The sequence below is a fragment of the Mauremys mutica genome, chromosome 9, assembly GCF_020497125.1.
Source record: "Mauremys mutica isolate MM-2020 ecotype Southern chromosome 9, ASM2049712v1, whole genome shotgun sequence".
NCBI classification, from domain to species: domain Eukaryota; kingdom Metazoa; phylum Chordata; order Testudines; family Geoemydidae; genus Mauremys; species Mauremys mutica.
Genome location: NC_059080.1, coordinates 61,351,371 through 61,363,749, shown reverse-complemented (window position 1 = coordinate 61,363,749; position 12,379 = coordinate 61,351,371). Strand labels below are relative to the sequence as shown.

The window sequence follows — 12,379 nt, the reverse complement described above, 5'->3', positions numbered from 1 at the left end:
TGAACAGCTTCTCAGTGGAATACCTTCTGGGAGTTTGATTTAATTATAACTTTTTGGGACTTATTGCCTGCAGAGGATTTCCACTGGCAGCTTTATCCTCCTGAACCTATTCTACAACTCATTCTGCAGGATTTATCATCCTCCAAGTATCTAAACTATGTTGAATTCTCATTGCCTATTTTAGAGGTGGATCAGGGATCTGCCATGCAAACAGGTGGGTTAGAATAAGACTGCTTATTGGAGTATAATCGTATAGGTTTTACCCAGAGAGTCTACATGACACTCACCTCTGAACATTCTTGAATTGTATCTTTGTCCTATGAACAAAAGGAAGATTTGATTGTTGTATTCTTGTTTTAGATGAAGACCTGCCTGCTGAATAGGTTAATAGATGTGAAGGCAAGAAAGGACCATAATGATTATCTAGTTTGACCTACAGGTCAGATAACCTCACTGGATAATTTCTGCATGACAAGCAAATGGGGAGAGAGGAAAGAGATGCAATGACTTGCTCATGGTCATGTAGCAGAGAATAGAATCCGAGTCTCCTGGTTTCCAATCCAGTGCCCTAGCCACTAGACTGTTAGACTTGGATTCAGGGTATGTCTACACTGCACCTGCAAACATGCCTTCTGGCACGAGTAGACAGGTGCTAACTCTGCTTGAGCTAGTGGGCCAAAAATTAGCAGAGCTAAAAATAGGTTCAATCATAGAAAGTGCTGTTCAATCATAGAAAGTGCTGAGCAGCTTCTGGAGAGGCTGAGCACCTTCGACTTTCCCTGACTCTTGTTCGGTTCCTGTCACTGTCTACAGCCAGGTGTTCAGACTGATTGTTTCAGGGGTTTTCTTCTCTCCAACACCTTGTGTCTATCCCCTAGTGATCCGTTTCCAAGATGAAAGGGATGTAATCTTATGAGAAGCTCAGTGTCAAATGATCAGTATCTCAGTTTGGTTTCTGTGGCTGGAATTCTAACAGTGCATTGCTTTATGCTGGTGGAAAAAATGTAGCTGTTTACAATATAAAAATAAGCAGTTCCTAATTATATCAATTTTAAACATTGATAACACACAGAGCATGGTTCTGCTCTGAATAGTGGCTGTGTAAAATGGTGACATTTGACTCTATAGCGTCCAGTTGACTGACATTAGTTACAAAATAAGTTTTTGCTCCTTTTAGTTTTTAAAACTCTTTTGGCCCTGCTGGGGCCAACACAGATGTGGCAGAATGAGCTGAATTCTATTTCTTCTAGTAAATCAGCCATGGAATTTTTTCTAAGTTCCAGTCGGTTACACATGTGCAAAACCAATTAAATCAAAAGTGTAGTACAGATGCCACTGAGACAATGGCTTGTAGACTATGGTGTTGTACAAATGTTACTGACTTGACTTGAAGGATCTTTGTTACTGGCTATGGGTAGGAAGGAGGTCTAGTGGATTAGGCAATAGATTGGGGTTTAGTTCAGTTCCCAGCTCTGCCACACTTTGTGACCTTGGGAAATAGCCTAATCTACTCTATGCCTTAGTTTACCGTCTATAAAATGGGGATAATGCCTCTCTGTCTCACAGGCATATTGAGGATAAAAATAAAAAATCCATTTATGATGGACTGCATCCAGTGATGAGGGCTATATAAGTAGCTGGATAGATGAATATGATGAATGAGCAGGAAACAAACCAACTTGACTTTTAGAGTTTAGATTGAATTTTTTTAATATGTAAACTGAGCTCACTTGATCTGGAAATCATTGCGAGATGATAAACATAGAAACTAGTGCTGGCTGAAATTTTTTTAATTTTTTATTTTTTTCTGGAGAAAAAAAAATTCTAGGTCCATTAACCACACCAAAACACACCAAGAAATTGTTATCTACAGCCAGGCACTCGGACATCACAGAATATGCTCTGAGGAGGAAGTCAAGGATATACACTTTTAACACATTCAAAACCACTTTCACCAAACAAAGAAACTCAACCAGACAGGTAGATCGTATCATGGAACGGGCCTCCTAAATGCCCTGAGAAAATGCTTCAATACAGAAATAAAGCCCCCTAGTTGTCACCTACCACCTCATGCTCGAATCTCTATGGGGTATCATCAAACAACTACAGCCCATACTCAATGAGGACCTCATCAGGAAAGAAATATTTTCTGAACCCCCCCTTTCTGGCCTTCAAACAACCCTCCAGCCTCTCCAAGCTCATCATCAGAAGCAAGCTCCCTGCAGACCAGGACACAACAACTGAAAGTCACACCAGACCCTGCCAGAACAACAGATGGAAAACCTGCAAACATATCTCCACTGCTGCAGTGGTCAATACTCCTCACAACACACTTTTCAAGATCCATGCCTACAGATGGCTAACACATGTTGTGTACCTTATCCAGTACACTGAATGCCCCAATAGCAACTATGTGGGTGAAACCAGACAATCTCTACGCTTGCAAATTAACTCACATAGAAAATGATAAAAGATAAAAGGACCATATCACCTGTGAGAGAACACTTTTCACAAAGTGATCACTTTATATCTGAGCTATTATTCCTCATCCTCAAAGGAAACCTCCACAGCACTTTATAAAGATGAGCCTGGGAGCTTAAATTCATAACTTTGCTAGACACTAATAATAATGGTCTTAATCAAGACACTGGATTTATGGTTTATTACTACAGTCTGTAATTCGCTAACCCTCCTTTTTTCCCTATGACTACAGGGGTGTTAAAAGGTTACTTCACCTTGAATAGTCCCTAAGGTAGGAAAGCCTTCTGTAGTGTCCTTTACATGAGGAAAAACAACAGATGCCTGAGTGAAAACCTTGTTGAGCTTTTAAAGCCTGTCTTCAGCATGAGGAATGTTGGCTGAGGGAGGAGAGATTTGTTGACCACAATGAGTAATATCATATCCTTTTCAATATACCCTGAACATCTGAATTTTCAGCAGAGCTTCATTGAGTTCAGGTGTACTCACCTTAGCAGGTGAACATACAAAAGTGTTGAGTCTGTACCTTCTGGTCTCAAAAGATTTCTACATTAGTGTTACTCCATTGATTTCAGTGGCATTACTTCAAATATACACTAGTATGGATGAGATCAGAATCAGACACACTATCAGATGTTCTGCAGAATGAAGTAAAGCAATAATTACTTCTCAGTTTATATCCCTAAATCCTATTCTTTGTTCCCTGCTGAAATGTACTGTGATCAGTTTGCTGTTGTAGTAGCAAATAATGTAATGAGACTCCTCTTTGGGTCAAAGTTCCCTTTTCAGAGGAAAGTGATATACACAGAAATCACCGGCTTGAGAGCAAAACAGAAGTGGCTGCAGAACATACCAGTACAAGAAACATCTTATCCTTCAGTGGGTGTGGTTAACTCACTATATGTCACAACCAACAGCAGCAGAAATACTGCTAGGAAGGACATGTTGTGCTTTACACATTGCTACACCAGATCCCTATACAAAAGGAGCAGGAGGGCACATGCGCAGAGGTAGAGAGAGACTTCTGGCCATGCAGCGTCACCCCTCACTGAGTACTAACCCTGCTGTAACCCAACCACCTGGGCTTCTGTGTTGTGGAATGGTAGGTGAGAAGAACTTAGGGCTTGGCTACACTTACAAGTTGCAGCGCTGGTGGAGGCTTTCCAGCGCTGCAATTACACCCCGTCCACACTTGCAGGGCACAACCAGCGCTGCAACTCCCTGGTTGCAGCGCTGGCTGAAAACCCATCCCGGCAGGGGTATAAGGAGTGCAGCGCTGGTGATCCAGCGCTGCTCAGCAGGTGTGGACACTCACCAGCGCTTTAATTGTCCTCCAGGGAATAAGGAGGTATCCCAGAATTCCTGTTCAGCCACTCTGCTCATCAGTTTGCACTCTACTGCTCTTGCCTCAGGTGACCCGCCCTTTAAATGCCCCGGGAATTTTAAAAATCTCCTTCCTGTTTGCTGCAGCCAGGTGTGGAGTGCAATCAGTTAATCTTTCCAGGTGACCATGCCTCCACGTGGCAAACGAGCCCCAGCATGGAGCAATGGCGAGCTGATGGACCTCATCAGTGTTTGGGGGAGGAATCTGTGCAGGCACAGCTGCGCTCCGGCCGTAGGAATTACGATATCTTTGAGCAGATATCAAGGGCCATGCTGGATAGGGGCCATGATCGGGACGCACTACAATGCAGGGTGAAAGTTAAAGAGCTGCGGAGTGCCTATTACAAAGCCCGCGAGGGGAATCGCCGATCCGGAGCTGCCCCCACGACCTGCCGTTTTTACAGGGAGATGGACGAGATACTTGGGGGTGACCCCACTGCCAATCCCAGGACAACGATGGACACTTCTGAGCAGGCTGGGGGACAGGAGGCGGAGGCGGCGGGGGGGGGGAGGAAACCGCGAGTGAAGCTCCTGGGATGGGGGATGACACCCCAGAGTCCCAGGAGGCATGCAGCCAGGAGCTCTTCTCAAGCCAGGAGGAAAGTACCCAATCGCAGCAGCCAGCAGTTGCAGAAGGACAAGCAGAGGAGCGGGTTAACGGTAAGCGGCTTTTATTTTCTGGGTGGAAATGTTTCTGGAGAGGAAGGGGGGTTATGGCTGCATGCATGCCAGACTAGAATAGCCCGTTGATGTGGTCTATCACGTCGCGGTAATCTGCTTCAGTTATCTCTGTTAAATGTTGTCATTTCTGGGTTTCTACAGTGACCTTGACTACTGGACTGAGCAGATGTTCCACTGCACAGAGGCTTCAAAATTTGAGAAAAAATCCCTGAAAGAGCAAAGAGGACATGCTGAAAACTGTTCTTCATCACTCTGGTGCAGGATTCGTTAAACAGCACTCCAGACAGGACATATGCAAACTTGCACCCCTGCCCTCTTGTTTTCATGAAATGTTGTGTGTCTGTCTGTCTGTCAAGGAAGTTTTTTTCTTTTCAATAAAACAATTCTTGGCTTTGAAAACAGTCTTTATTATAGCAGATAGTTAAAGATACCTTAGCCCAGTAAAGAAAGAGGCACTGCAAATCATATTATTATTAGGGATAATAGAATAACAGTGTAAACAGTGCAATTCACTCCCATGCAAGGCAGCAAACATTACTGTTGGCTTTCAGCCTCAAATTCTTCCCTCAAGGCATCCCTAATCCTTGTAGCTGGCTGTGCATATTCAGCCTCCAGGACTTGAACCTCGGTGGTCATGCCTGACTGAATGTTTCACTTCCCTTCACAAATATGCTGCTTCTCCATACAGACATCTCCAGCGGGATTTTAAACGCCCAAAAGCACACTCCACACTCGGTCCTTGCTCCTGTCAAGCTTCCCTGTATAGGGTTTCATGAGCCAAGGCAGTAACGGGTACGCGGGGTCTCCAAGGATCACAGTGGGCATTTCGACATCCCCTACTGTGATCTTCCTGTCAGGGGAAAAAAGTCCCTGCCTGCATCTTCCTGAACAGGCCACTGTTCCGAAAGATGCGTGCATCATGCACCTTTCCAGGCCAGCCTGTGTAAATGTCAATGAAACGCCCGCGGTGATCCACAAGCGCCTGGAGAACCATAGAGAAATACCCCTTACGATTAACGTACTCTGATGCCAGGTGGGGGGGGCCAGAATAGGAATATGCGTCCCATCTATCGCCCCTCCACAGTTAGGGAAACCCATTTGTGCAAAGCCATCCACAATGTCCTGCACGCTCCCCAGAGTCACGGTCTTTCTTAGCAGGATGCGATTAATTGCCTTGCAAACTTGCATCAAAACGATTCCCACGGTCGACTTTCCCACACCAAACTGGTTCCCGACCGACCAGTAGCTGTCTGGAGTTGCCAGCTTCCAGATTGCAATAGCCACCCGCTTTTCCACCGTCAGGGCAGCTCTCAATCTTGTGTCCTTGCGCCGCAGAGTGGGGGCGAGCTCAGCACACAGTCCCATGAAAGTGGCTTTTCTCATACGAAAGTTCTGCAGCCACTGCTCGTCATCCCAGACTTCCATGACGATGTGATCCCACCACTCAGTGCTTGTTTCCCGAGCCCAAAAGCGGCGTTCAACGGTGCTGAGCATTTCTGTGAATGCCACAAGCACTTTGGTGTCACACGCGGCAGGAGAATCGATATCGATATCATCGTCAGACTCCTCACTGTCACTTTGGAGCTGAAGGAATAGCTCGACTGCCAAACGTGTTGTGCTAGCGACACTCATCAGCACAGTCCTCAGCAGCTCGGGCTCCATTTCCCACAGAAATCGCGATTCACACACAGAGCAGAAATACACTCACAATGGCGCCAGAATGCTGGGATGTGAAGCGATGCACCACGGCGTAAGCGGAATGACCCACACACTTCCTTCCCCTTCCCACAATACTCAGCGCCAAAACGGCGCCAAAACGGGACGAGGTGCTCTGTGGGATAGCTGCCCACAATGCACCTCTCAATACAGCGCTGGAAAGTGCTGCAAGTGTGGCCACACTGCAGCGCTGGTAGCTGTCAGTGTGGCCACACTCCAGCGCTGGCCCTACACAGCTGCATGACCAGCGCTGTAACTCCCAGCGCTGCAACTTGTAAGTGTAGCCAAGCCCTTACTCTTGTTTCATTCCAAAGTCAGTGCTCTTTGAGTGGGGACATGTTGAGCAAGTTAAAGTTGTGTGTTCAACCATGACTTGGTCTCTCAAACTGAATGCAATGCCAGGTTTGTGAGGGCTTTTATGGCACGTAATTTCCCACTGCAAGTTTATCTGAAGCTGAATTGCAGTTGTTTCACTTTATAGTATTTCAACCTTTTAGAGACATGCCCGAAGACAGTAAATTTATTCTATATTATCTCAATAATTTCTCATCATTTTCTTTAATTTAATTTCTGAGAGCAATCCTTCAAGGATATGAGTATGGTTTAATACAAGGAGGGGACCAATAGTTTTTAAGTTTACTTATACCATGACAATTTTTTAAATACCCAGCATAACCATTGGGGGGAGGGAGAGGGTTGGCGAGGGAGAATTAAAGATAAGATGGCTTATTGATTAAATTTCACAATATAGAATAATTTGTCCACTTGGTTACTTCTAAAGTGATAATGTTTGAGGTATAAACGTGACAGAAAAGGCATATTCACTTTTGGCTTATTTCTCATATTTTATTTTTATTTGGATATATAAATAAGCTAGTGCTTTTTTAACCTTCTATCCCAACATTTCTGAAACATTTGTTCACTGCAGATTTGTATCCATTCCATTTTAATTTTAGTAAAGAATATAAAAAAATTTAAAACAGCACAACACAATCTCTCAAGTCCTGTTATTCTGTTACAGAGATAAGTATCTGTAATTCGAGTTATGATTATGGCCCATTCAGTCAGAAACAGAGGACCTGATTCTCATGTACATCAATGCAGCTTTGCATCACGCAGACAGTGAAAAGGGACCTTAAAGTGGATGTAAGTTACATTTATACCTACTTGAAAGACACTTTGCTGGCAGAGCAGTGTAAAATGGCCTCCGCATATAGGAGAATCCAACGAGCATGTATAGCCTGTAAAATAAATTAACTCAATCCTGAAAAAGTAAGCACACCTTAAGTTAAAGAGCTTTGCTTGCATGAAAGTCTCAGTTAACACTGCGGAGGCAAGGCCCAGTCTGTATGGTGCTGATCACTCTGGCCCAGATCCAGCAGAGCACTTACACAGGTGTTTAGCTTTACAGCATCTGAGTCATTCCACTGGCACCCGGCAGGCTCGAGCTGATAATCCTCAGCACTACAATGGGAGTCAGGTATAGGTCACTTACCCTGCTGGGCCACAGCCAGTTATTGCTTCTAGCTGGAGAAGGCAGGGGTAGCAGCCCTAAGGACTGCTCTACGCCACAGAGGCTAGCCTGATCCCCTTGTGACTGTCCAACTGGCAGGAGATTGCTCAAATACAGTGTAGTCCAGCTATGCTCCTCAGCTTGCCTAGGAAACACCTTATATACAGGGAGGCAAAGGGGGAAATGAGTGGCAATGGTGTTTTTACCTGACACAGGTATTTCTCTTCACCTGGAGAATCCCTACATGTCCTATCGGGGCAGTTTTATATTCCCTTTGTGTCACATGCAGCCCTCTGTTTCCCTAGATAAAGTCCAGTCAATAACCACTTTGTGTAGATATTTGCCCATGGGGAATAACCATGTTGTATCAAAGAGTTTCTCCTACAAGGGGAGAGGGAACAAGTGGAAGGGCTAGCCTGTCAATCAGCTGTCAGACATCCAGGCATTTTCATGATGAATTAGGCTCTGTGGATGCTTTGTGGCTTGGCTGATGAAAAAGCGGATTTTTTTTTCTTTACCAGATTCCCCAGTGTCACTCTTCCAGTACACCACTTTACCAGTTGTGTTTTTTTAATTAAATAAAAAAAGTCGTATGAAACCATTTTGGAAAAACAAAGTTTTAAGCTTAATTTATGCAAAGTTTTAAATCTTTAGTTCAAAATTATAAAAATTATACTCTTGTTATATAAACAAAGTTTGATATTTTTTTTCACTTATATGCCTAGTGTTGTGTGTGAGTTCTATTCAGAGACCAAGATGTAGCAGTGTTTTTTTGCTTTACATGGTAATCTGCACATGTATTTTATGGTTTCATATGTATATGCAATATATAGAGAGAACAAAACATAATTCTCTGTCATACACATTATGGATGTTCATCCCCCCAAGAAATATTTCTTTTTCATAGACTAAAACTAGTAGCCTGATCTTCAATCTTTCTTTGTTTCTCTTCATATGTTTTGTGCTATCATGAATACGCTGATGTTTAATATGTTAATTTTTTAGAAATTGATTTAGTTTTGGCATCTACTATAGTTGTGCCATGCTGCTATATTTATAAGCAATGGGAATCTGTCTTCTAGTCTGTAATTTTATACTAGTCTGCAGTATAATTTTTCAATTACATTATCTTAGATGCTTTGTTTTGTTTATATATTACTGTACATCTAGCACTCATAAAGCATATGTGACAAAACAAGGCTACATTGTTCTGCCTTACATGATAAGTCCTGAACCATCTTCCATAAAATGATGAATCTTTATTGGCCCTGAACCAGCATGGAAGTGAATTATCTAAAAGACACCAAGGCTTCAAATGTATAAAAGTATATTTTCCTGGAGTGTCCCCCTTTGGCCAAAAGTTGCAAAGAAAATATTTGGAACAAAAGGTTAGTTCTGATTCGATAGACATGTTTAGCATTGCAAGTACACTTACCTCCCACACTGCATAGCAATGAGAAGAGAACTTGGTGAGAAAGTTCAAACCGCTGAAGATTATCCTTTCACAAATAAACTTTTCTAATAGGTCACTGGTGAAAATTGTCAGATTATACCTCTGAGGAGAACTGCTTTTTCCATGTAGACATTTTGAAAACTTCTACATTCTCTCAAATAAAAGTAACAACCTTTTAAATAAGATACACATTTTATGTCAAGATAATGCCTTCTAATGTAAATTACTTAGAAATAATAGCCTTTGGAAAAGGAAAACAACATTACTGTGAGTCGCATAGCAAAATATTAGCTTTTCTTTTCTTTATTGTTACTGTTAGCATTGACGTCTGCCTCCTTTTTCCCTCCAATCTTGAATTTTCTACAGCTTCTAACCCACAATCTAGAATCCCTTTTGAATTCTCCCTACATCTTTTGTAAATAAACTTGCAGGCTGCATTCCTGTGTCAAAAAAACATGTGGTGTTATGTAGTTCAAATTGTCAACAACTTTCTCATTGGGAATTTCCAAAATAAATTGCATTAGCTCATGAAGATGATCTGTCTGCTAATCCAATGTAAATGTATACACTTTTTATTTGTCCTCTCTTTCTGAAAAAAATTAAAAACACATGTAGTTTTTCAGGATTGTTAGCATATCAGTTACTACAATAACAAGATCCAAAAAAATCACAAAACATGGTGATGTTTTGTAATCCTCCCTCTTTGGCTTAATATGAACACAGTATCAACAGTAATTAGTAGATTTTTTTCAAAAACTGTTCTAGATGGTTCTTCCAGGAATGTAGTTACAGTGCCAGAGTGATACACTGGAAATTGACATAGTATTAACTTCCAGTGTAGCCACTTAAAACAGAGCCCAGTTCTGCTCCAAATGATGTCAGTAGCAAAGTCCCATTAACTTCAGTGGCTCAGGATTTGGATCCTTAGGGCTTGTCTACACTACCGCTTAGGTGGATGCAACTTCCATAGCTCATGGGTGTGAAAACACATGAGCAATGTAAGTTACATCGACTTAAAGTGCTGGGAGAGCATCTAACTTCCATCTCTTATTGAGGTGGAGTAATTAAATCGATGGGAGAGCGCTCTCCCGTTGGCATGGTGCATCTTCACCAGACACGCTACATCGGCACAGCTGCATTGATGCAGCTGTGCCAATGTAGCGCGGTAGTGAACACAAGCCATTGGAGGGGAACATACTTCCTAGTGCATTCAATTCGGAAAGGAACTTGCATTCTTCCTTGTGGGTATGTTAAGGGCGTTAAGGTGAGGGGGGTGTCAAAGAGCATCTATATTTGTAAGTAACCAATTATTTGTGTATATATTAGTGACTTTTTCATGTTCGTTTTTATAAAACAGTGTCTTTGGGAGATATGACACTAATTCCCTGTAGATGAGTAAAGATGGTTGAGAGGTTTCCATAAAGATTTTTATGTTGAAAAGTTTCCTCTTTTCAACAATTAATTTTTATTACGAGAAACTGTCAACATTTATTCTTTTGTGAAAGATTTGTGTGCCTTTAAAAAATGGTATTGAAAACATTATCAATGTGCATTTCAATTTGTTTTATTTACTGAAAATTGTTTTGCTTAGGCTTTTCATACAAGACCTACAGTCTCTCAAAAAGTTCCCAAGCCGGATTCCTGTGAGCTTTGACGTTGTTTTGAAATAATTTAGTAAATAAGCACTGACAAAGCAAGTTAAGTAAAGTTTTCATAAACCTTTTTTAATGAAAGCTCTTGAAAAACCTGGGAAAGCCCTGCTGAATATTCCATTAACCAAGCTGCTTCAGAGTCAAGAGTGCTTCCCACACGTCTGCAAAGAGTAAAGCAATAATCAGTCAAGAACCACTGTTACCTCTGTGGGGATCAGGGAACACTGATTACATTATGATTATCTTGGGTCTAATTGCCTAAGTTTCTTTTTAATGATACTCAATTTGCAAGTGAAATGGATGCAAGTCATGGGTGGCAGGGATGGAGGGGGTGAATTTTGTGCAATATAATGAAGGAATAACTCTACTGCTAAATGGTATCAGTGAGGAAGAACAGGAAATCTTTGAGAGAAGTCTGTCTGGATCCTGAACTGGATTTTCATTCTTATACCAGTGAATTCTCTCCTCTTCTGACTTTCTTTCCAAAACCAAATATCAGTGAAGAACACTGATCTGCTAGTATTTATCCTCTTTCAGCTTTGTAATTTGTTTAGACCATATTAAAAAAGAGTATCTTAAATTATATTTTTTGTCTTGTTTTGTTTTTAATCCGGCTTTGAGCATATTTCTCACATGGTGATCTTCTCATTTTTTCATACAGAATAGTAACTAAGGTACTAGTTATAAATGGGCAATTTGTTGGCTCTAACGTAAATAACTATTTTGCTTTCTCTAGCTGAAAATTGATCTACCATTTTTCCAGTATTAGCCATCATCTTAGCTGTCTATCTTTTAGGTCACATAGCTGGGAGAATTAAGGTGTATTGCCCATGTTTTGTAAATAACTGCATCCTCCCTCATTGTCTCCTTAATGCCAAATCTCTGTCTTTCCATTGCAAAGTGTTGCAGTGATGTCCTAGATGTGCAGATGTTAAGATGACATTAAAACAGAAAGCAGGGAGTGTGTGATTTCATGGGAATAATCTTTACAAAGGTTGAAGGGAACAAATATCAAACCTGTTCAGGAAAATGTGATGATGATAAGGTAGCTTTCATTCATTTGCAGAAGAGCATGCTATATTTGAAAATAATTTTATTGCAGCAGTATTTGTACATTATAAACATAACAGGCCATATCCTCCGCCGATGCAAATCTCTGTGATTCCAGAGACTTCGATAGAACTAAACCAATTTACACCACCTGAGGATCTGACCCCATAAATCTTCCTCCAGTGTTTTTACAAAAAATTGTTTGAAGTTACATTTTGCTGCTTCTATAACTGGTGTCACTCTGCATACATGCCTAAAAGAAGGTCCCTTAACGTGGGATGAAGGATGAATTTTAGTCATGTATTCTACAAAGGAATGTTTTAAATTTTGTGTTGTCACTCGAGTAACTACAAAAGAATCACTCAGAATGATGATTTAAGATTTTGATAGATACAAAAACATTACAGGAATGAAAATTATTGCAAGATCAAAACTCTCTAGAGTACATTCTGT

At 41.5% G+C, this 12,379-nt stretch overlaps 1 protein-coding gene across 6 annotated transcripts in view; it reads left to right on the top strand.

Annotated features, from left to right (window-relative positions):
* LOC123376999 (glypican-5-like) overlaps positions 1-12,379 on the top strand; it is a 654,555-nt gene that overhangs the window by 203,354 nt on the left and 438,822 nt on the right. The window lies entirely within an intron of this gene.